Source organism: Seriola dumerili, unplaced genomic scaffold, assembly GCF_002260705.1.
Source record: "Seriola dumerili isolate Sdu_G_001 unplaced genomic scaffold, Sdu_1.0 BDQW01000138.1, whole genome shotgun sequence".
NCBI classification, from domain to species: Eukaryota; Metazoa; Chordata; class Actinopteri; order Carangiformes; family Carangidae; genus Seriola; species Seriola dumerili.
The window spans coordinates 367,619-391,056 of NW_019174393.1; the positions used below are offsets into that span (position 1 = coordinate 367,619).

The following is a 23,438-nucleotide window of genomic DNA, read 5'->3' on the forward strand; positions in this document are numbered from 1 at the left end:
ACAAGGTAGATAGATAGATAAGATAGGATAGATAGATAGATAGATTAGATAGATAGATAGATAGATAGATTAGATAGGATAGGTAGATAGATAGATAGATAGGTAGATAGATAGATAGATAGATAGATAGATAGATAGATAGATAGATAGATAGATAGATAGATAGATAGATAGATAGAATAGATAGCTGACCTGTCTCCTACAAGTCGTGTTCGTATACAATTAATTTGCAACAGCAAATATATTTTGAAGGAACCGTGAATGTAGTTTTTAATACAGAATTTTTTTAAATTTTGACCTGATGATGGGGCTCACCAGAGTTCATATAATTCATCCTGAGGGGACCATGAATATCTTTACTGAATTTTAATTTAACCGATATTTGTTGAGACTTGTCACTCCGAACCACAAACGTCGACCTGACGGTGGCTCTAGATGAAACGTCATTAGGATCCATCCTCTGGGGACCATGAATATCTGCACAGTCCGGACCAACACTGCCATCCATAGAGCCACGAAGCTCAAAATGCCACAAGGTGCAAAGTTGTGGACAATGAACTGCGAGCATGGAGACGGGGGACTCGTTCTGACATGGCCCCCGCCTGGTGAGACCTCCTGCCTGACAGCAGCCAGCAGAGCGTACGCCCTGAGCCGACACGACGAAGCAGAACTTATTCATCAGCAACGCCTGGGGGCAACCGGCAACGTTGGGAGCTAGTGGGTTTGGCTCTTGCTTACAGGGCATGCTACCACCTGATTGGGCGGTGAGTTTTTACCCAGGGTGCCTCAGAGCCTCTTCAGGGTAGAGCAACAGTCACGTCTAATAAAGGCGGACCACCTAAAAAAAAATCGTCTGCAGACTGAACTTTGCTGATAGCGAAAACGTACGGTCACAAGAGTAATACATTTGGACCCGGGCTGTTTCCTGGCAACGCAGTTTGAATGAAAACGATGTAGCGCTTGGGAACAAATGTGTGTCCCTGGCCAGCTTTGTTTCTGAGACTGAACGTTCCCTTTAAAACCTTCAGCTGGCAGAGTGGATGGCTGACGATCGTCAAAAAAAAAATAAAAGAAGTTCACCACTAAATTCACTTTAAACCCTCATTAAAGCCTCCGTCTGCAGGAGAGGCACACACTGGCGGTATCATACCTCTGCACAGTGTGTGGTGTGTGTGTTTCTATACATATTTTGGCAGCGTTCAGTGTTTTCTGCAGTAAATTGTCCTTCAGCTGATCAAAGTCAGCACAGTGAAGTCCAGAGAAAGTGATACTGTGCATGTGAGTGTAGCACAGTTAAAGTCCTATTTGGAACATTTGCTCTGCGCTTGACAAAAGTCAAGTTTAATTACGTGGCCCAAAGTCACACAACTCAGACCAACAGCAGCACTGGCCTCTGTGGCGCTAACACATCCAGCCATCAGGGAAAACCAGATGCTACCACAGCGCATCAGAAACAGATGACCGGGGCTTTGTTTGTTTTAAAGTGAAGGAGGTGCAGAGAGCATCCGCCTTAATGGAGATCAGAGGCTGGTGTCTATATGTAGCGGCGCGGGCGAGGAATCCCACTTCAAAGAGTGTAGTGGCATCAATCACACACTGGCAGGTGGTGGAGACGCAGCGCTAACACTTCTGTTTGAAGATGAACTGTAGAATTGTTGACCTAGAAAAACATGTTAAACCGCTGCGGATGCAACCTATGCAACCGTCACTGTGGCCGAACCTGTTTCATCTGTGGACGGATTCAAAGTGTTGACATTTTTCTTTTTTTATAAAGTTGACGACCAAACATTTACACATTTGAAACAAACTCATGGTTTGAAGCATTTTCACGTCTGATGCCTGGTTCATGTCACGTTTGGTTTACCACAGGATAGTTTCAAATTCATAAAGTGTTTTACGTCAACATTCAAATCAGAATTATAACATGGATTCTGAAAGTTTTCCTTTTTTTCTTTTATTAGTGATATGAAATACTGAGCATAATCAAAAAAAAACTTTAAACAACAAATTAAAAGAAATGATAAAAATAACAACACAAAATAAAAATAAAAAGTTACCTAGCTATTTTTGCTAACAAATAAAAGCACAAGAAAGATATTTTTCTTTCTTTCTTTCTTTTTTCTTTCTATTGCAGCAATGCTTTTATTTCAAGCTATTGTGAGCTTTCATTCTGAAAAGTTCTGACAGGAAGTTCCACAGGTTCTGTTGCTTGCTTGACAGACCTCTGAAACAGCAGACATACAATGTGTGATAAGAAATTTAATCAAATTTAAATAAATAAAGAGCTAAATTGAAATATATGATCAATGCACGATCCACTTTCCAATCATACAACCATCTTCCTGTCACTCCATCCTTCACCATCTGTCACACACGTTGATGTCAGTGTGTGCTCACAGCGCTGTGAGGATGTGACATTGAAGATGGTTGTATGATTGCGAAAGTTGGATCGTGCATTGATCATATATTTCAATTTAGCTCTTATTTATGAAATTTTGATTAAATATTCTTATCACACATTGTATTCTGCTGTTTCAGAGTCTGTCAAGCCAAGCAACAGAAACCTGGAACTTCCGTGTCAGAACTTTTCAGAAATTGAAAAAGCTCACAATAGCTGAAATAAAGCATTGCCTGCAATAGAAAGAAAAAAGAAGAAAGAAAGAAAAATATCTTCTTGTGCTTTTTATTTTGTTAGCAAAATAGCTAGGTAACTTTATTTTTATTTTGTGTTGTTATTTTATCATTTTCTTGAATTTGTTTAAAGTTTTTATTTGATTCATGCTCGAGTATTTCATTATCACTAATAAATAAGAAAAAAAAAGGAAAAACTTTCAGAATCCATGTTATAATTCTGATTTGAATGTTGACGTAACACTTTATGAATTTGAAACTATCAACTGTGGTAAAACCAACGTGACCATGAACCAGAATCAGACGTGAAAATGCTCAAACAAATGAGTTGTTTCAAATGTGTAAAGTTTGGTCGTCAAACTTTATAAAAAAAAAAAGAAAATGTCAACACTTGGAATCGTCCACAGATTGAAACCACGTTCGGCCACAGTGACGGTTGCATAGGTTGCATCCGCAGCGCGCTTTAACATGTTTTTCTAGGTCAACAATTCTACCAGTTCATCTTCAAACAGAAGTGTTAGCGCTGCGTCTCCACCAACCTTTGCAACAGGTGTGATTGATGCCCACCTACACTCTTTGAAGTGGGGATTCCTCGCCCGCGCCGCTACATATAGACACCAGCCTCTTGATCTCCATTAAGGCGGATGCTCTCTGACCTCCTTCACTTTAAAAACAAACAAAGCCCCCCATCTGTTTCTGATGCGCTGTGTAGCATCTGGTTTTCCCTGGATGGCCTGGATGTTTAGCGCCACAGAGGCCAGGCTGCTGTTGTCGAGTTGTTGTGACTTTGGCCACGTAATGTAAACTTGACGTTTTTGTCAAGCGCCAGAAGCAAAATGTTCCAAAAATAGGGCACTTTAACTGTGCTACACTCAATGCACAGTATCATTTCTCGTGACTTCACTGTGCTGACTTTGACAGCTGAAAGGACAATTTACTGCAGAAAACACTGAACGCTGCCAAATATGATAGAAACCACACACCACACCACCACACTGTGAGAGTATGATACCGCAGTGTGTGCCTCTCCTGCAGACGCTGAGGCTTAATAGGCGTTTAAGTGAATTAGTGGTGAACTTCTTTTATTTTTTTTTTGACGATCGTCAGCCATCCACTCTGCAGCTGAAGGTTTAAGGGAACGTTCAGTCTCAGAAACAAAGCTGGCAGGGACACACATTTGGTTCCCAAGCGCTACGATCGTTTTCATTCAAAACTGCGGTTTGCCAGGAAACAGCCCGGGTCCAAGTATTACTCTGTGACCGTACAGTTTTCGCATCAGCAAGTTCAGTCTGCAGACGATTTTTTTTTAGTGGTCCGCCTTATTAGACGGACTGTTGCTCTACCCTGAAGAGGCTCTGAGGGCCAGCCCTGGCGTTAAAAACTCACCGCCCAATCAGGTCGGTAGCATGCCCTGTAAGCAAGAGCAAACCACTAGCTCCCAACGTGCCGGTTGCCCCCAGGCTTGTTGCTGCAATGAATAAGTTCTGCTCTCGTCTTGTCGGCCTCAGTCGTACGCCTTGCTGGCTGCGTGCTCAGGCAGGATGTTTCTCACCAGGCGGGGGGCCATGTCAGAACGAGTCCGCTCTCCATGCTCGCAGTTCATTGTCCAAACTTTGCACCTTGTGGCATTTGTTGAACTTCGTGCTCTATGGATGGCCATGTTGGTCCGGACTGTGCAGATATTCATGGTCCCCAGAGGATGGATGCCTAATGACGTTTTTCATTTGGAGAGCCACCGTAGGTCGACGTTTGTTGGTTCGGAAGTACAGACCAGTGACAAGTCTCAACAAATATCGGTTTTAAATTAAAAATTCAGTAAAGATATTCATGCTTCCCCTCAGGATGAATTATATGAACTCTTGGTGAGCCCCATTCATCAGTCAAAATTGTGAAAAAAAATTCTGTATTAAAAAACTACATTCACGGTTCCTTCAAAATATATGTTGCTGTTGCAAATAATTGTATACGAAGTTTAAAGAAACTAAATCAGATGTGTCCAAATAAAAACAATTTTCTCCTAACAATCCCACGACGCAATGTGTTGTGTGAAAAATACAAATGCATGCAAATCTACAGCTGATGCAAAATTATTTATAAATGTTCAGTAAATGCTAAGATCAGCCTGCTAACATGCTCACAATGACAAGATAGATAGATAGATAGATAGATAGATAGATAGATAGATAGATAGATAGATAGATAGATAGCTGACCTGTCTCCTACAAGTCGTGTTCGTATACAATTAATTTGCAACAGCAAATATATTTTGAAGGAACCGTGAATGTAGTTTTTAATACAGAATTTTTTTAAATTTTGACCTGATGATGGGGCTCACCAGAGTTCATATAATTCATCCTGAGGGGACCATGAATATCTTTACTGAATTTTAATTTAACCGATATTTGTTGAGACTTGTCACTCCGAACCACAAACGTCGACCTGACGGTGGCTCTAGATGAAACGTCATTAGGATCCATCCTCTGGGGACCATGAATATCTGCACAGTCCGGACCAACACTGCCATCCATAGAGCCACGAAGCTCAAAATGCCACAAGGTGCAAAGTTGTGGACAATGAACTGCGAGCATGGAGACGGGGGACTCGTTCTGACATGGCCCCCGCCTGGTGAGACCTCCTGCCTGACAGCAGCCAGCAGAGCGTACGCCCTGAGCCGACACGACGAAGCAGAACTTATTCATCAGCAACGCCTGGGGGCAACCGGCAACGTTGGGAGCTAGTGGGTTTGGCTCTTGCTTACAGGGCATGCTACCACCTGATTGGGCGGTGAGTTTTTACCCAGGGTGCCTCAGAGCCTCTTCAGGGTAGAGCAACAGTCACGTCTAATAAAGGCGGACCACCTAAAAAAAAATCGTCTGCAGACTGAACTTTGCTGATAGCGAAAACGTACGGTCACAAGAGTAATACATTTGGACCCGGGCTGTTTCCTGGCAACGCAGTTTGAATGAAAACGATGTAGCGCTTGGGAACAAATGTGTGTCCCTGCCAGCTTTGTTTCTGAGACTGAACGTTCCCTTTAAAACCTTCAGCTGCAGAGTGGATGGCTGACGATCGTCAAAAAAAAAAATAAAAGAAGTTCACCACTAAATTCACTTTAAACCCTCATTAAAGCCTCCGTCTGCAGGAGAGGCACACACTGCGAGTATCATACCTCTGCACAGTGTGTGTGTGTGTGTTTCTATACATATTTGGCAGCGTTCAGTGTTTTCTGCAGTAAATTGTCCTTCAGCTGATCAAAGTCAGCACAGTGAAGTCCAGAGAAAGTGATACTGTGCATGTGAGTGTAGCACAGTTAAAGTCCTATTTGGAACATTTTGCTCTGCGCTTGACAAAAGTCAAGTTTAATTACGTGGCCCAAAGTCACACAACTCAGACCAACAGCAGCACTGGCCTCTGTGGCGCTAACACATCCAGCCATCAGGGAAAACCAGATGCTACCACAGCGCATCAGAAACAGATGACCGGGGCTTTGTTTGTTTTTAAAGTGAGGGAGGTGCAGAGAGCATCCGCCTTAATGGAGATCAGAGGCTGGTGTCTATATGTAGCGGCGCGGGCGAGGAATCCCACTTCAAAGAGTGTAGGTGGCATCAATCACACACTGGCAGGTGGTGGAGACGCAGCGCTAACACTTCTGTTTGAAGATGAACTGTAGAATTGTTGACCTAGAAAAACATGTTAAACCGCTGCGGATGCAACCTATGCAACCGTCACTGTGGCCGAACTGTGGTTTCATCTGTGGACGGATTCAAAGTGTTGACATTTTCTTTTTTTTTTATAAAGTTGACGACCAAACATTTACACATTTGAAACAAACTCATGGTTTGAAGCATTTTCACGTCTGATGCCTGGTTCATGTCACGTTGGTTTTACCACAGGATAGTTTCAAATTCATAAAGTGTTTACGTCAACATTCAAATCAGAATTATAACATGGATTCTGAAAGTTTTCCTTTTTTTCTTTTTATTAGTGATATGAAATACTGAGCATAATCAAATAAAAACTTTAAACAACAAATTAAAGAAAATGATAAAATAACAACACAAAATAAAAATAAAAAGTTACCTAGCTATTTTGCTAACAAAATAAAAGCACAAGAAAGATATTTTTCTTTCTTTCTTTCTTTTTTCTTTCTATTGCAGCAATGCTTTATTTCAAGCTATTGTGAGCTTTCATTCTGAAAAGTTCTGACAGGAAGTTCCACAGGTTCTGTTGCTTGCTTGACAGACCTCTGAAACAGCAGACATACAATGTGTGATAAGAAATTTAATCAAATTTAAATAAATAAAGAGCTAAATTGAAATATATGATCAATGCACGATCCACTTTCCAATCATACAACCATCTTCCTGTCACTCCATCCTTCACCATCTGTCACACACGTTGATGTCAGTGTGTGCTCACAGCGCTGTGAGCGATTGACATTTCCCCCACTCTCCTGTTAGTTCGTTGCTTCTTGCTCAGTCTCAGTTGAGTCTGAATCAGCCGCAATAAAAAATGCATTTCATTCAAATGATTCTGGTGGACTTCACCCATCTCAGACTGCTCTATCAACATATTTGGCTTCACCCTCCTTCACCTGTACGGACACACACATGGTCCACAGCTCGTGAAGCAGATGTAGTGAAGCAGAAGAATGTGTTCAGACATGCATACTAACGTCTCCTGCTTTCTCTCTGGCAGCGCTGAGTCTGTGTCTGGGCAGGGATTCAAACCGACCACCCTGTGGGACCTGGCAGACTGTTCAGCTGCGGCCGCTGCCTGGCTCAACAAGCGCTGGTTCAACTCCCCGAGGCAGAGCTGCAGTCACAGCGGAGACCAGGGCAGTCCATGGAAAACAAAACTCTGCCAGATTTAGTTGTACCCGCATGATGAGAAGTGTGAGGTCACCAGTTCAACTGCGCACTCACAGCACAAATGTTGAAATGTGAAAACTAATCAAATGAAAGAGAAAACTGTAAATATAGTGTTGAATTACACTTCAGATACACAATTATCTACTTTTCTTCTTGGCATCTCTACATATTTCTTTGCTGTGCCAAAGAAAACTACAATGGAGCGAACCCTTATTAAGATCAATAGGGTTAAACTGCAGTTTATTTTCTGGGAAATCTAAACAAAACCTCTCATTTTCCGGGAAGAATACAAAAAGGAACTGTTTCTGTGACCATCCATCCATCCACCCATTTTCTTCCGCTTCCCTGAGGCTGGGTTGCGATGGCAGTAAGTTAAGCAAAGGTAGTCCAGATGTCCCTCTCACCAGCAGCATTCTCCAGCTCCTCCTTGGGGATCCGGAGGCGTTCCCAGGCCACATGAGATATATAATCCCTCCAGTGGGTTCTGGGTCTACCCTGGGATCTCCTACCAGTTCAATGAGCCTGGAAAACCTCCAAAAAGAAGGTGGCCAGGAGGCACCTGATCAGATGTCCACACCACCTCAACTAGCTCCTTTTCGACGGAAAGGAACAGCTCTAGCTAGCAAACAGCTAACTCTCTTTTTTTCAAAATTATGTCAACAATCGTTCCCGTAACCTTTGTTTATTATTGTTTAACCAAGGCTTGTACGATGCTCCAGGAGTCTGTGTTAGATGACGTGATAATGCATTCAATGCCGGCTGGCTGATGAAGTGGCCTAAAGGAACTATTTGCATGTTTTGCTATTGCTACTTAGCCAACATTCGCTTCTATGTCTATCAGTTCTTTTCTTCTTCTGAAGTTAGCATGCTAACCAGCCAGCTCTGGCTCAGTCAGACTGCCTCTTCACTTTCCAATACCGAGTCACTGTAGCGTCCAGTCTGGCCTGAAGAAGTAGCTGCTCAGAGGACGTACTTTAACCTCTTTTATTGTAAGTGCAACAATGGTTGAAGGTCTTCGCAAGACTGGTAAATAATGCTAACACTGGCTGTGTAGCATTAGCAAATCTCACAAATAACTCCTTTAATCACACATGTGGACAGAGTGGCATTATGTTACATCTACATGTATTTCGACAACTCTCCGTTGCTGCAAACCACAGATAAAATACAGCAAAATGTCGACATGGGATGGATTTTACTTCTCAATAGCTACACACTGTTATAACCTCAGGTCAGCACTAAAAAGATCAGTCATAAACTCCCGTACCTGACGATGAAAAAAGGGATCAAATGGTTCCTGTACGGTTGATACCGCGCTCCCAGGAAGAAGAAACAAAGATAAAAACCAGTGAATGGGGATGGAAATGTATTTAGTGAGATTTTTCCTGTAAAGGTTTCTGTTTAATTATTAAGCAGTCTGATCAAAGCATGGGTCTCCACTCTGCAGTGAAATCAGTTTCAAGCTCTGTTTTTTTTCCTCTCTATCAGACAAACTGCTGCTGAGCTGCTCTTTCATTAAACATGACAGTTTACATTTGATTTTTGTTCTGCTGCTTTGAAAGGATTTCACCCTTTATCCAGCTGGATGTTAATGTTAGAAATGGGTCAGTAAGTTTTCAGTTTTCATCAAACCCTTAATCTCGTACATGTAGAGTTTGTTCAAGCCTCCTGACAAATAGAAAATATAATTAATTTTACACTGGAGAGACTTTCCATTTCATAGCGACTTGATACTTCTGTAATAATGAGAAATGACGACTTCTGTAGTTTTTACAACACACTTGTCTTCATTAGTCGTCCTGTCGTCTCTCATCCTGTTTCGGCCTCATTAAAACGTAAAGCCAGGTGAGTTATATAAACAGGTGTCATGAAGGAGGAAATTAGCTCTAGAGACCAAAACAGTTTCTGTACCAGGCTGTAAACATGTTTATTTCTGCTGTAAAGTTGGACATTTTAACATGGGAGTCTATGGGGACTGACTCACTGTTGGAGCCAGACTCTAGTGGTCGTTAGAGGAACTGCAGGTTTTGTCACTTCATTTGATCATGAAAGCAGTATCTTGCATCTTTTTCAGTGGTTCACTGGTTTCAGTGGTGACTACAAACCTTTTCTCTTTGGCTACATACAGCTGCAAGAACCTCTGCCAATGAAAAAGCAAGGGGGGGGGGGGGTTGGCCTGCCCCTGCACACAGCCCTTACAACAATGCACCGAGTAATAATTCAAGGTGACACAAATGGACATGAAAACTGAGTGGTGTGTGTGTGTGTGTGTGTGTGTGCAGTTATCAGAGCTTTGTTTCTTCCTCTGTTTGCTTTGACTCCCAGTGGTCAAAAGCCACTTAATGCAGGTAAAGTGGCAACTTGTTAAATGCAGATCAGTGTTTGTAGCAGCAGCACTGCCGGTGTCTTGCTCCAGGGAACCTTCAGGGGGAATTTTCTGCTGCGACAACAAACAGCATTAGGGGAACCATATTACAGTGACACCGCGACGGACTACCTTTTTATTTTATAAACTACATTACATTCGCTGGCATTTTTAAGATAATGTTACTTGCGTCACACATACAATTTCAAACCAATTATGCATTGACGCACTGAATTAAAACAAGGGAAAACGTCAGAGTGGGCAAACCCTGCTGTTTTCTTTCTCAGCACCTTTATTCTTCCACCCCCCCTCTCTCTCTCTCTCTCTCTCTCTCTCTCTCTCTCTCCCTCTCAGAACAAAGCAGATCTGTGCCTTTGATCATCCTCCTCTTCCTCTCCTCCCTTCGTCTGACCCTCGCTGATAAATATTCATCCCTCTCTTCAGCAGAGGGACTGAATCTGATTTTCGCTCTGTTTGGATGGAGCTCCTCACAGCTCCTTGACATCCAACAAGAAACAAGTCTTGTTTGTCATTTGGCACAAGCACTGTTTACATCCACACATCTGTGAAACTGTAAAGACTTTCACGGTGTCTTTAGCTATGACGAGCTGAATTGGAAATGAACATTATCAACAACAGTTGCGACAAACCCTCAAACCTCCTGCTTAATTAATCTTTGTGTTACTGGCGGTAGGTTGGGGATTCAACAGTGGCCACCAGCCAATTGTTGGTAAGTTTTGCAACTTGATTTTGGATAATAGCCTGTGCTGCAGAATTAAAGACCAACAGTTCTGAGAAAAAGAACTCAATGGCAGCTGGACCACTTTGAGCTTGGATAAGAGACCAGCTGAATCCATGATGAGAGACATGTTGCATCTGGACCACAGCAAGATGTGGTAAGAGCTGGACCGGTGGGATCGGCCTGAGAGCCTGGCTGTGGAGTTCTGGACACTTGGGTTGGGACCACACAGGATGGAGGGTAAAAGCCTTGCTAAAGAGTTTTAGACCACAGGCCCAGACTAGGTGAACCTAGGGCAATAAACAAGCTGTGAGGTTCCAGACCAACAGGACACAAGCTACGAACCTCACAGTATCTTGGACCAGGGATAAAAGAGACCAGTTGGATCCACACTTAGATCCATACAGAGTCCTGGGGCCAGTTGCACAAAACACCCTTAAGTTTTATCTTTCAAAATTTAAGGTTTTCCCCTTATCTTAGTCTAATACTTAAAGAATCACTCAAAGTCAGTTAAACCATTGCACAAAAGACCTTAGCGACCAAAGTAAGGAAAAAAACTCAAGGTACCCTTGACTCTGTCTTAACTGCAACATGGCAGAGACACCCTTAATGATGACTTTTTTCCTTAACTAAGGAAACTTTCTGTGCAACACCTTTAAGTAACTCCCTCAGCTGAGGAGAAATTAAACCTTTAGTGCCATTACTTAAGTAGAAAAATTAAGGTGTTTTCTGCCACCGGTCCCTGAACGTCATCAGCTGTTGATTGAGTCCTCGACCATTTGGACCAGCTGAACCCGGGACGATACAGTTGGGACGAGGCAGCGTGGATGACTGACACTCTGCGGCTTTAGATTGATTTGTAGTCTGATTCTTTTCAGTGTTTCTCTGCAGAAATCAACATCAACAAATCAATGAAAATGATGTTCAACACTGTGACAGAGGTCAAACCTAATTAAAGCGAGGATCCAGCCAAATATCGTATTACCATATCAGTCACTGATAATGCTGATGAAAATGCAGATTAGTCTGAAGCTCCAGTTCTTGTTGTTTATTGTTCTGATTGCTGCGTTTTCATTCCTTTCTCATTTTGTATTATTTCTAATTGTCTGATTTAATTTTCCTTTTTCCTAATTGCAGTCCTGAAATGTTTGTTTGTAAATAGCTGTATAAAGTTTATTATTAGGAAGATCTATTGTTGATAATTCATAAGGCAAAAAATCATTCAAGTTTTTTAATAGTTTTGTGCTAGTTATTAACAAAACAATACATCTCATATGAGGTATTCGCAAACAACGTCGCTGATGATTTGTTTTTATGTGACCGACCAAAATATTTCAGTCACACAGAGGGGAGGAGGAGGGGAGAGGGTGAGGAAGGACGGGGGACAAAGTAAGAGATGAGACAGAAAGACAGATTTGTGTAGAGAGACAGTTTGTCAGACAGACAGTTAGTGTGTTTCAGCTCCGCGACTCTGATCATTTCTCTTTATATTCTTGTTTTCCTGACAGTCCTGCCACACTCCCATTATTCAGTGTGTATGTGTGTGTGTGTGCGTGCGTGTGTGTGTGTGTGTGTGTGTGTGTGTGTGTGTGTGAGAGACGTTTAAATTGCTATATAAAGCCAGCTGGCAAAACCAATCTGTCACATCCATAAAAGCTTTGATTTACAACAACAAAACAACACAGTTCAGTGAAGGTTTGTGTGTCTGTATGTGTGTGTGTGTGTGTGTGTGTGTGTGTGTGTGTGTGTGTGTGTGTGGATGCGTTCTGTCAATTAAAGACAAACAAAAGCAAAACGAATCAGAGCAAAACGGTTCAGCCTGAGGAGAGACAGAGAGAAAGGTAAACCTTCACTACAGGTGAGACTGAGTGTTGAAGACCTTCCATACTGTCATGAACACATCAATACCTCTACAAGGACTCTACCCTACATGAACATATAAACAACATGAATAAATCATAGTTAATGTTAAATAAAATATGAAAAGAGTGCATTGGAAGGGTGGAACTTATGTACGTATTTCTATTATTTAAAAGAGAAGGGTAGGACTACTCTGCATTTTCGTTATTGTTGACAATTCCCATACTTTCTGACGTCCCTACGCTGTGTGTGGCTTCCCTTGGCTCCCACTGAAGATGTAAATCTTTAAAACAACTCACATATATATAATGCATTTTTAAAAAAGGGTTAATAAAATAACTAAAACAGCTGGATACTAGTTTCCTTCAAACGTTACTTAAACAGGAGGAAGGAGTGCATTTGTTGGGGACTATTTTCAGCGGAGGCTTAATCTACATCTGGTTCTCTAGTTAGTGTTCATGGGAGCAGGAAAATATATAAATACATCCAGTTAATTGTAGAGTACAGTGTCATTGAAATCATTGATTAAATTTAATTATATAAAAAAAAAAGAAGAAGTTATTTAAATGTCCGAAAACAGCTGGGGGCTGTTGTTGTTTGGGACAATTTTCAGCAGTGGACGAAGAAACATTTGGTGCTCTAGTTATTGTTAGTTAATGGAAGCAGGAAAATATAGAAATACATCCACTTAGTTTTAGTCTACAGCTTCCTTGAAAACATTGATTAAATTGAAATATTTAAAAATGGCTCAAAAATGTCCGAAAACAGCTGGGGGCTGTTGTAATTACAGACTATTTTCAGCAGTGGATGAATACATACTTGGCGCTCTAGTTGGTTTTCATGAAAGCAGGAAAATATAGAAATACATCCAGTTAGTTTGTAGTAGTACAGCCTCCTTGAAAACATTGATTAAATTTAAATATTTAAAAAAAAAAATTGTTTAAATGTCCAAAAACAGTTGGCGGGTGGTTGTTGTTGGGGACTATTTTCAGCAGTGGATGAATACACATTTGGTGCATTAGTGGGTATTTGCGGCAGAAGGGCGGTGTGTGTGGGACTGGGTGAAAACAAACTGAAGTGTGTGTGTTGATGGTGATGTAGAAACATGTCACCCAGTACACCAGTGCGGCTCACTGATGTTTTTTTTGGATGTTTTTTGGATCAGTGGAGCTCTGTGGCTCCGAGGGTTCAGTTTCTTCATGAGGTTTATAGACCATAACAAAAACACAGAACAGGGACTTATGATAATGTCATGGCTCATCAACAGTATACGGTATGTTACCCTTTGGATCCATTTCATACACTTTTACATAAAAATCTCCAATATCTGTGTCACATATTATTTATGTAAAAGCAAACTGGAATAAATAACATCAGAAACAACCTCAGAAATGGAAATATTTTTATGTTCTTTTGGTTTTATATTCACCAAATTACAGCAAAACATAATATATACAGTCCATTATTCACAGTTCACACACACTCAAGTGGATTATAAGTGAAGTATCGCTGTGTTTGTGGTTCATTATATCTGTGTAGCAAAGGTCCCTGTGTGTGTCTGTGTGTGTGTGTGTGTGTGTGTGTTCGTGCTTCTATCTTTGTGAGGACTATGTAGAATAACAGACCTTGTGCAGTGGGGACATACATTCACAAATTCAAAAGGCAGTTTGTCTTTTAAGGTTCAGGTCAAAATCAGGTTTATTTTTATTTTTTATTTTTTGGGGTGGGGGGGTTAGGCAGTCATGATGGTTAAGGTTAAGGTGAGGGTCTAGGGAATGCATTATGCTAATGAGTGTCCTCACAAAGGGAGGTGTGTGAGTACATGTGTGTGTGTGTGTGTGTGTGTGTGTGTGCGTCTGTCATCGCCTACTGTGTGGTAGCTACAAGAGTGTGTTCAGCCTCATTAATAAGCCTCACACACACACACACACACACGCACACAAACAGACACACACTCAGGGTGTTAGATGTTTGTTTATGGTCTGTTAATTAGCTTCGGACATGAGGCAGGAGGCAGCACAACACACACACACACACACACACACACACACACACACACACACACACACACACACACAGCTAAATATAACTGTATTCTTCTCACACATTACTATTGATTAAACACTCCTGTCCTTCAGCGGTGAAACAGCAGAGGAGGCCGTAGGTAGATGTTTGTGTCCAGCTTCATAAAGAGAATATTTCCCTCAGAAGTCAGAAAAAAAAGTTTCACAAGTGTTACTTTAGGTTTTAGCTTTTAAAGGGCCAGTGTGGAGGATTTAGTGGCATCTAGTGGTGAGCTTGCAGATTGCAACCACTGAACACCCTTCCCCCTCCCTTTCCAAGTTTGCAGACGAAGCTGTGGTGGCCTTCAGGTAAGTCTCCATACCCAGTGTTTGGTGTGTCCACTCTGGGCTACTGTAGAAACATGGCGGCAACTCCCTATGTATTCTTAAGTTTCAGGTGATTTTACAATAATGAAAACATAATTATGAATATTACACTCCAATTCTATATTCCCCATAAATCCTACACAGTGGCCCTTCTGGAGTTAAACATTTATTTGAGGTGTAAGGTTTATGTTTAATATTGTACATGGTCCCTTATAAATAAAATAATTGGAATGGTGCAACCATCACATCAGTTCTCAGCTGTAGCATCATATTGCTGCAATGTTGTGTTGACAAACGATGTACAACATCTTTTCACTCCTTAGGTTTCCACGCAACTTGCTTTTCTACAACAACAAGGAGGTTTTGTTTTCAGTCCTGCTCCTGTGTTTACACGTCTGTCGGTTGACGCAATAGGTCAAGAACTACTCATTACTTATAGGAAGTTATTATTTTCAGGAATTTGTAAAGCTCTAGCTTTTTTCTCATGAAATCAATGGATGCTTACAAACTCCAAGACACAACCTTGACCCCGTTCCCGTTTTGCGAAATGAATAATAAAAAAAAAAGAACCTGCAACAATAAACAACGACAATAAAAAACAAGTTTCTAGACTTTTTAAAAACTTTTTTTTTTAATAACTTCCCAGATCAACAACATCAGAAGTGACTGTCAGGAGGAGGAAGGCCAACGCAGGGAAACAGCTGCAGATGGAAGAAATAAATCTGTGACTCCAGACTGAACTGATGGAGGAGGAAATCTGAGCGTTAACGTGAGTCAAATATAAAAATATAGAATAACAACAGAGAAAGAGAGAGAGAGAGAGAGAGAGAGAGGGTAAAGCAAAGAGGGGAAACAAAAAGTGAGACAGGTAGAGAGAGAGGGAGAAATGAGATGATTTATGACTCCTTGTATTCTAATGAACTCTATGCAAACATGGTCTGCAGTAATAAATTATCTACTTTGAACGAAAACACTGCAGAGGAAAATATACACCCTGACAGCTTCAACACACACACACACACACACACACACAAAACAATGTGTGTGTTGCATTTCTGTTCTTGTGAGGACCAAGTGTACATTTTAAGACAGGCCTGTGTGTAGAATTTTCCAGTATTTTGTTGCACCACACATACTGCTACTCGCCCATAAGCAGCTGTGACACATTTTGAATTAAATTTCTTATTTTCATAATAAAGCTTTTTATGTTCTTAAACTACTTGGCATCATGAACCACATTCGAATCTGCATGGAAAAAAAAAGAGAGGAAATTTCTGCATTATGAAGTCGGGCTGCTCATTTTTCAGAGTAGCAGGTTTGTTAAGATGAGACAGAAGCATGAAGCATGAAAGCTGTCACTGCTAAATGCTTTTGTTACAGTGAGGAGAAGGTAAAGAGGAACAGAAATGTACCAGTGCAGAGTTCTCTCTATTGTACAGTATGAAAATATAAAGACATGACAGTTGGAAAGTGAAGCGCTGACATTGAAGGTTTGAGGCATTGTTTCCAGGATGCTTTAAAAGTCCTGTATTGTAGTTAGTGAAGTGGTCTCTGAGTTTAAACCTTCTACGTGAACACTTGACTACCTGCCTTTCACAGGAATTATTAAGTATTGTTAACTTCTCTCTTTCCCTGATACTTTAAAGACTTTCAGACCTCGCTTTCCTGGGTAAGATCTTAGAAAAAAGCAGTTTTGGAACAAGTAAATACTTTAATAACAAACAATATCTTTGAGACTTATCAGTCAGGTTTTAGCACTGGTTAAAGTGGTGAACGACATACGAATCTATAATGACTCAAATACGATTTTAGTCCGATCTCAGTGCAGCCTTTGACCATGAAATACAGACTTGAAAACTGTGTGTTCTCTCAGGAACAGTTGGAAGGTGGTTCACTTCCTGAAGAGTCATAAACTATGGAGTACTGCAAGGTTCGATTTTAGGTCCAGTCCTTTCTAAAATTTACATGCTACCACTTGTCAGTGTAATAAGAAACAAAACATTCAGTTTCATACTTATGCAGATGACACCCAGCTATACATTTCTGTATCCCTTGACGAGGCTACTCTGCATTCATGTGTCAGAATAATTTGAAATAATAGTTTCCGATTTGAAAAATTAATGTAAACAACAACCCCCCCAAAGTCAGAACAACTCAGAAAGTTGGCTGCAGTTTTGGTACGCAACTTGCCAAGTTGTTGACGTCATAAACGCTGAAACACGATATGGTGAGAAACTTTTTATTCATGGTGCAAATTCACATATTTTAATTTCAACTTTTAATTTAGTATTAGGTTGGAAACAGCTCTGTTGTTCAAATGCTCTGAGCAGCACATCTTCTTTGTAGCGTCCGTGTTGTTTCCACATTCGGACTTAAAAGCACTTGAACACATTGAAGTCAGAAGATCAAGTTCCAAACTCAGGGTTGATTGGTTAGTTCAAACAACATAAATGGGTCACAGAACTTCTCGCAGCTGAATCAAGACAAGACAGACCTTGTAAAACCTTGGGGGTTATGTTGCATTCTGACCTTAGTTTTAGAAAAACGAAAGCATGCGTTTACAACCTCTTGGCTTGACTACTGCAAACCTCTGTTATTTGATCGATCTTAAAAAAGCTGTTAGTCGCCTATAACTTGTCCAAAACTCATCAGCCTGAGTGCTGACAAAGACCAGACCAAGAGCACAAATAGCACCTATTTTAAAGTCAATGCATTGGTTGCCCGTCAGTTTTAGATTCTCTTATAGTTTTTAAATGACTGGAGGTCCTGGCACCAGCCTCTCTCTCAGATACGCTTTTTTAGATATGATCGTAGCAGATCCCTGTGGAGCTCAGTTCCTCAGATCCTCTGACCTGAGGAGCTGAGGAACTGAACTCCACCTCTGTTGACATTTATAGAAGAAACCTCAAGACATATCTTTTTAGCCTGGCTTTTATCCACGGTGGATAATCATCAATTATCGCCTTGAGTTTGGGTTTTATACTTTGTTAGCCACTGTGTTTAACTGAACACTGATTATAGTTTGAACCTGGTCTCATACAGGTCTCAGATACTAGGAAGTGGACTTTTTGTTTGGAGAGGCAGATGAGTCTCATCATCTATATGATGATGTTACTCATCTAATCTGAATTAATTGGTAAGTATCCAGCAGGGCTGAGTCAATACTGCTGATGTTTTCCAGACTGAAAACTCTGGAGGGTTTCAGGGTTAAAGATAGAAGGGGTTTTGGTGAAGGTTAGATCAGCAGCTGTGGTCTTACCCTGGTTAAGGTTAAGATCTAAGTGAAGGGAATGGAGTATGTCCACAGGGAATCCTCACAAGTGCAGTGATAGAAATGTGTGTGTGTTGAACACCCCTGACTCTGCTGTCAGCCCGCCAGAATACACACTCTGCTATTTCCTTCTGCATATGGTTGAATTAGTGTATGTGCGTGTGTGTGTGTGTGTGTGTGTGTGTGTGTGTGTGTGTGAGAGAGAGAGAAAGAGAGAGAGAGAGATCAACAGATGAATTTAAATCTGTTTTCCTGAATCTTGTACCAGTGTTTTTCTTTGTCTGTTTTAATTAACAGACAGATGACAGGAATAAACTGAAAGCATCTCCGAACAAACAATCCTACGTGTGTGTGTGTGTGTGTGTGTGTTTATTTTACTGTCAGTCCTACTGCGCACACATCTAAGACAGTGGTCACATCCGGACACACACCTTTATACTTTAACTGAACATATAACAACATATGTTCTGCGTGTCACATCAGTTAATCCACCTGTACATATATCCTCCGTATAACCTACAAACATCTGTGACACATCTGGACTTCTTGGCACAAACTATATTTGACCTACATGTCACATGTGTCTCACCTGCCCAAAACACTTGACCTTACCTGGCCACAAATCAGCTAAACACACCTGCTCACGTCACTTACACACCTGATCGCACAAGTTATTGCAAATGAAATAACGAAATACGTTGATGGTCCGTTCCCTCCAGAAACACATTCTGCTAATCGCTACGCAGATGACACTGTCTTTTAAAAATAAAACTGTTATTGATCGTATTGGTCAGGGATCGGCACAAAGCCAACTTAGGTAAAGTTAGGGAAAGATCACAGTTTGGGTTTAAGTAATCACTCTGTTAACGTTCGGGTCCATTGTCATCATGGTTATAATAATAACCACTCGGTTACGGTTTGGGAACAATCGTGGTTAAAAGAAACGTTAACTGTCAGTAGGAAACGGCCAACGAACAGCAGATCACAGTTTGATGTTTCGTTGACTCTATAAAAGGTCTACACACTGTCCTGACAACGCCGAACAGATTTAATTCAACAGAAGAACCGTTTCGATCCAATCAATCATTCGACTGTCAGGTGGTTTTCATCCACATGAACCAGGTTCCTGCTGGACGAGTCTGATGAAGATACCTGTTGAAATGTTGCTGTTAAGAATAAACTTGCTGGTGCAGTCTCCATCTTTAACTCCTGACTTTGCTGCCGATGCACAAGAGTCATAATTGAGTGCATTACCTCTCTGCCTATATCACCTGAACACACCTGGATATGTCACCTGTACCTCGCACACATCACTTGGCCACATCAAACCATGTGACCTGTGTGTTCATTATTCATATACCTGGATACATCACTTGCTCATGTCTTGCAGCATCACCTGTTTACATTATTACCACATATAAAGAGCTGATGATTACACATATTTGGCTTTAAGCTCGATGACATTCTCGTTGAGTAGAATCAAGATTTACCTGCTAATGAAAGACCCACGTAAACCAGAATATATCCCTCCATAATCCTTAATATCTTATTAATGGAACAATATGTTTCAAAATAGCCACCAAAACATGCATTAGCTACAGAGATATTAGGCTGAATTGTGTTGTGTGCCAGCATCAAGTGGCTGTCGACGGTACTGCGACTCAAAGCGGCATCTGTGTTCACCTCAGTGTCTGAACTGATCTGCTGTATAACTGCAATCTGTGTTTGCCTGAGCTGACGGAGGACAGCAGCCTGTCTGCTCGCATTTCAGTCCATATTCCCTCCATCTGTTCACCTGAGAGCAACAACAACAACAACACCAGCAGCAGCAGCAGCAGCAGCAGCAGCAGTGTACAGTATACGCACTCTGAACCTGTCAGCAACAGCAGCATATATCCAACAAGACATCAACATCACTTTAATTTTCTATCGCCAGTCTGCTGTTGGAATTACAATGTATTATGAGTCTAATGATTCCAGACTAGCAATCTGCACGTCTGTGAGACAGTAACAGAAATCTGTCAGATTCAGTTTAAGAAGTTAAAACCAGAATGACGAGTTCAGAGTAAGAGTTTGATATTCTTGTTTAAAATTTCATTCACGTCATCATCCTGTTGCATCTGATGGATGTCGACATAAAAATCGTGACGGCAGCCGAGGAAGCTAATCTCACAGATGGTGACAATATATTCTCGAACACACACACACACACACACGCACATACACACATAAATCTGTATTCCCATGCATGTGAGGACAACGATTTACAATCCCCCGAAGCGTCATGTCTTCACCTAACTTCACCTGGTCATGATTTTGATGGCAGTGAACTCAGACGTAACCTCCGTTATTTTAACAATCTTTACAAAAATGGCGCCCTTTGATATTTTTTTAACCAAGCTAGTTTCTCTATGGACGACCACTTTTGTTTAGACGTTCATGGTCCCCCAGGGGATGAATGCTAATGAATGAATGAATGCTTCTTAGGCTTTTCCTATAGCGCCACCAGCAGGGCAATGTTTTAAATTATCCACTGAAATTTTTTTAAAAAAGCGCCGTGAAATTTTGTTGTAGACTTTCATTGTCCCCAGAGGATGAACCCATGAGTGAAATGGCTCATCAGCTACTGTCATCGGACATGATTGCTACGAAGTTCTGTTCAGTCATCCATGCTCCCTTCATGTTGAACCATAATCACTTTGATTAATCTGTTAACTTTTCGTTAAGTGTCATAAAAAGATGAAAGAAGTTTTGTGCTAACTGGTAAAAGTTTGTATGCTAACATGCCCGGCTAAGATCATGAACATGGTAAATATTATACCTGCCAAACTGTCAACATTGTCATTGTTAGCATAATAGCATGTTGACATTAGCATCTAGCTCAAAGTACTAGTGTGGCTGTCGACTCTTATAATCAGCAGTTCATCAAATGTGACAGTACTTCATTTAATTGCGTTCAGTTTGCTCGTTGCCTCGTTAAAGGACGTGGATCTTGTGTCCATGTAAACATAATGTCTTGGCAACTGGCAATTTATAACTAATTATAATTAAATTTCATCAGAATTCCTTCAACCTCTGAAAGTGTGCGACAGATTGTTGATGAACACACAAGCCGACACAAACAGACACGCAGCTCGTGTGAAGCTAACCCAGTTCTGCAAACAGGATTCAGAACAAAAGTCTGTGTCTGTTTTCCAGTTAAACTCCTTACAACTGAACTCGCTGATTATTGAAAGCTTCAAACAACTTACTCTCTAACTTTGTGAATGTGTGTGTGTGTGTGTGTGTGTGAGATAAATGGCTTCAGGATGAAATGAAGTGCAAAGCTGCAGACAAAACATTACTTTATCATTTCTCTTTCTTCTTCTCTCTCTAATTTAAACAAAGGCGATGAGGAAATATGCACAAAAAGACAAAAACAAGAGTCAAAACCAGACGAAAAAACACCATTACCACATTTTTATGACATGTGCAATAATATCTATGACTTAATATACTGTAGAGCATCGCACTCTAATGCTTAACATTGTTATTCAGTCTGTTTCTTGCTCCACACCAGCAGTAGCCTGAAGGTAACATTCATCCAGACTCAGCAGAGAGAAATGTGGGTCTGAGGCCACATCCTGAAGGAAATTAAATGAAAACGACACATTCTTCAGTCAGCCAAAGGCACTGCAATATTTACACTGCAGCCTTTCATTTTCATCATCAAAATGATCCCGTGTAGCACGAAGCCACTTCAGCCGGGGGTGAGCTTTTAAAGGGCCACTTCACCCGAATTACAAAAAAAGACATATTCTCATTCACCTCTAGTGGCGTCTACCCACACAGACAGATTTAGCTTCATGCTGAAGATATCTGCCTCTACTTACATCAGGTTTATTAATGGAGACACCCCCCGTAATTATTGATAATCTATCATCCTCACTGCGAACAGTTTTCAGGGGAAATGTGTCTTAAATAGAAAGTAGTTCCTCAATTATCCAGAGTGAGCGGGACGTTATTTTCTAAACATTTTTCAACACTGTGGAAACAAGAAATAAAACTCCATTCACCTGTTGACGGTGTAACAGTTCTCTTATCCCAATCAATCAATACTAATTATAGAAAATAGAAACTAAATATTCAGAAAATAAAACAGGCTATAAAATAAAATATAAAATATAAAATAAACAATCACCATAGCTCTTGTTCTCAAGATAATTGAAGAGGGAAAAAAAGATCTCCAGGCTAACAAGCGTGCTAACTGTTCGCTAACTGTCGGTTCAACAGACTCGTCTGTACCATCGACTGTCTGTTATGAGCGGTTCATGCTCCGACAGAGGAGGTTAAATAAAAGAAGCTAACAGCTAAAGAAGCTAAAATAGTATTTTGGACGCTCAGGTTTCAGGTAAGTTTAACAGTGTTGTTACCTGAGCTAACTGGGACAACAAGGAACTGCCTGTGAACATGCGGCTGAAGGAGCAGAGGTTTGAAGCGGCTCAGTGTGTCGTGGTCATTGACCGGCCGTGTACACAACATGACTGCAGAAGAAGAGCCGAGCTCCAGCACAAACAGAGCTGTAGGTTTTAAACGATGGCGTCAGGTTTGTGAATGTTTTTTACAGTGCTCTGCTCTCGTTCTGTCTTTGTTCATCTCCTTGTGTCTCTTATTCTCCTTTAACACATGTCGTCTCCGTTCTGTCTCTCCTTCACTTTGTTTCTTCACCTCTTTGTCTCTCCGTCTCCTACGCCCTCTCTCTTCTCTCTTCTCTCTCTCTCCTTCTCATCTGTCTTTATTGTTTAAGCTCGCTCGCCCGCCCGCTCGCACTGCCTCTCTCTCCCTCTGTACTGACGGAAACCTTTAAATTTTCTTCTGCTTCACCGTGTTTGTCTGCTTGTCACGTATTAAATGTCGTACTGTAAAAACAGGATCATCTCCTCTGCTGCTGTTGTTGCCCGAGGAACTGTGTGACACGCACGCACACACACACACACACACACACACACACACACACACACACACACACACACACACAGAGCTCATTAGTGTTGCAGCTGAAGCTGTTGTGACTTGTGTCACGTTCTGTCTGTTTACAACCGAATCATTTGCAATTGGAAAATTCTGTTCTGTTTCTCCACCCTGGGTCATATGTCAGGATTTTACCATTAACTTTTTTTTTTCTTGTTTAAAGTCAAAGTAACACGCGGCCTCATGTGAAAGACCAGCAGTGGTTTCACAGCAGCAGGTTCAGCATCAGGTTTTTTTTTTTTTAGTCTTCGCCAGACAACATAAAAAACAAACGCAGCCGGTGGTTTGTTTTCTCTAAAGC

The 23,438-nt window shown here is 41.1% G+C and overlaps 1 protein-coding gene across 1 annotated transcript in view; it reads right to left on the reverse strand.

Moving 5' to 3' along the window:
- The window catches only part of trhde (thyrotropin releasing hormone degrading enzyme), a 146,113-nt gene that overhangs the window by 43,588 nt on the left and 79,087 nt on the right, over positions 1-23,438 (reverse strand). The window lies entirely within an intron of this gene.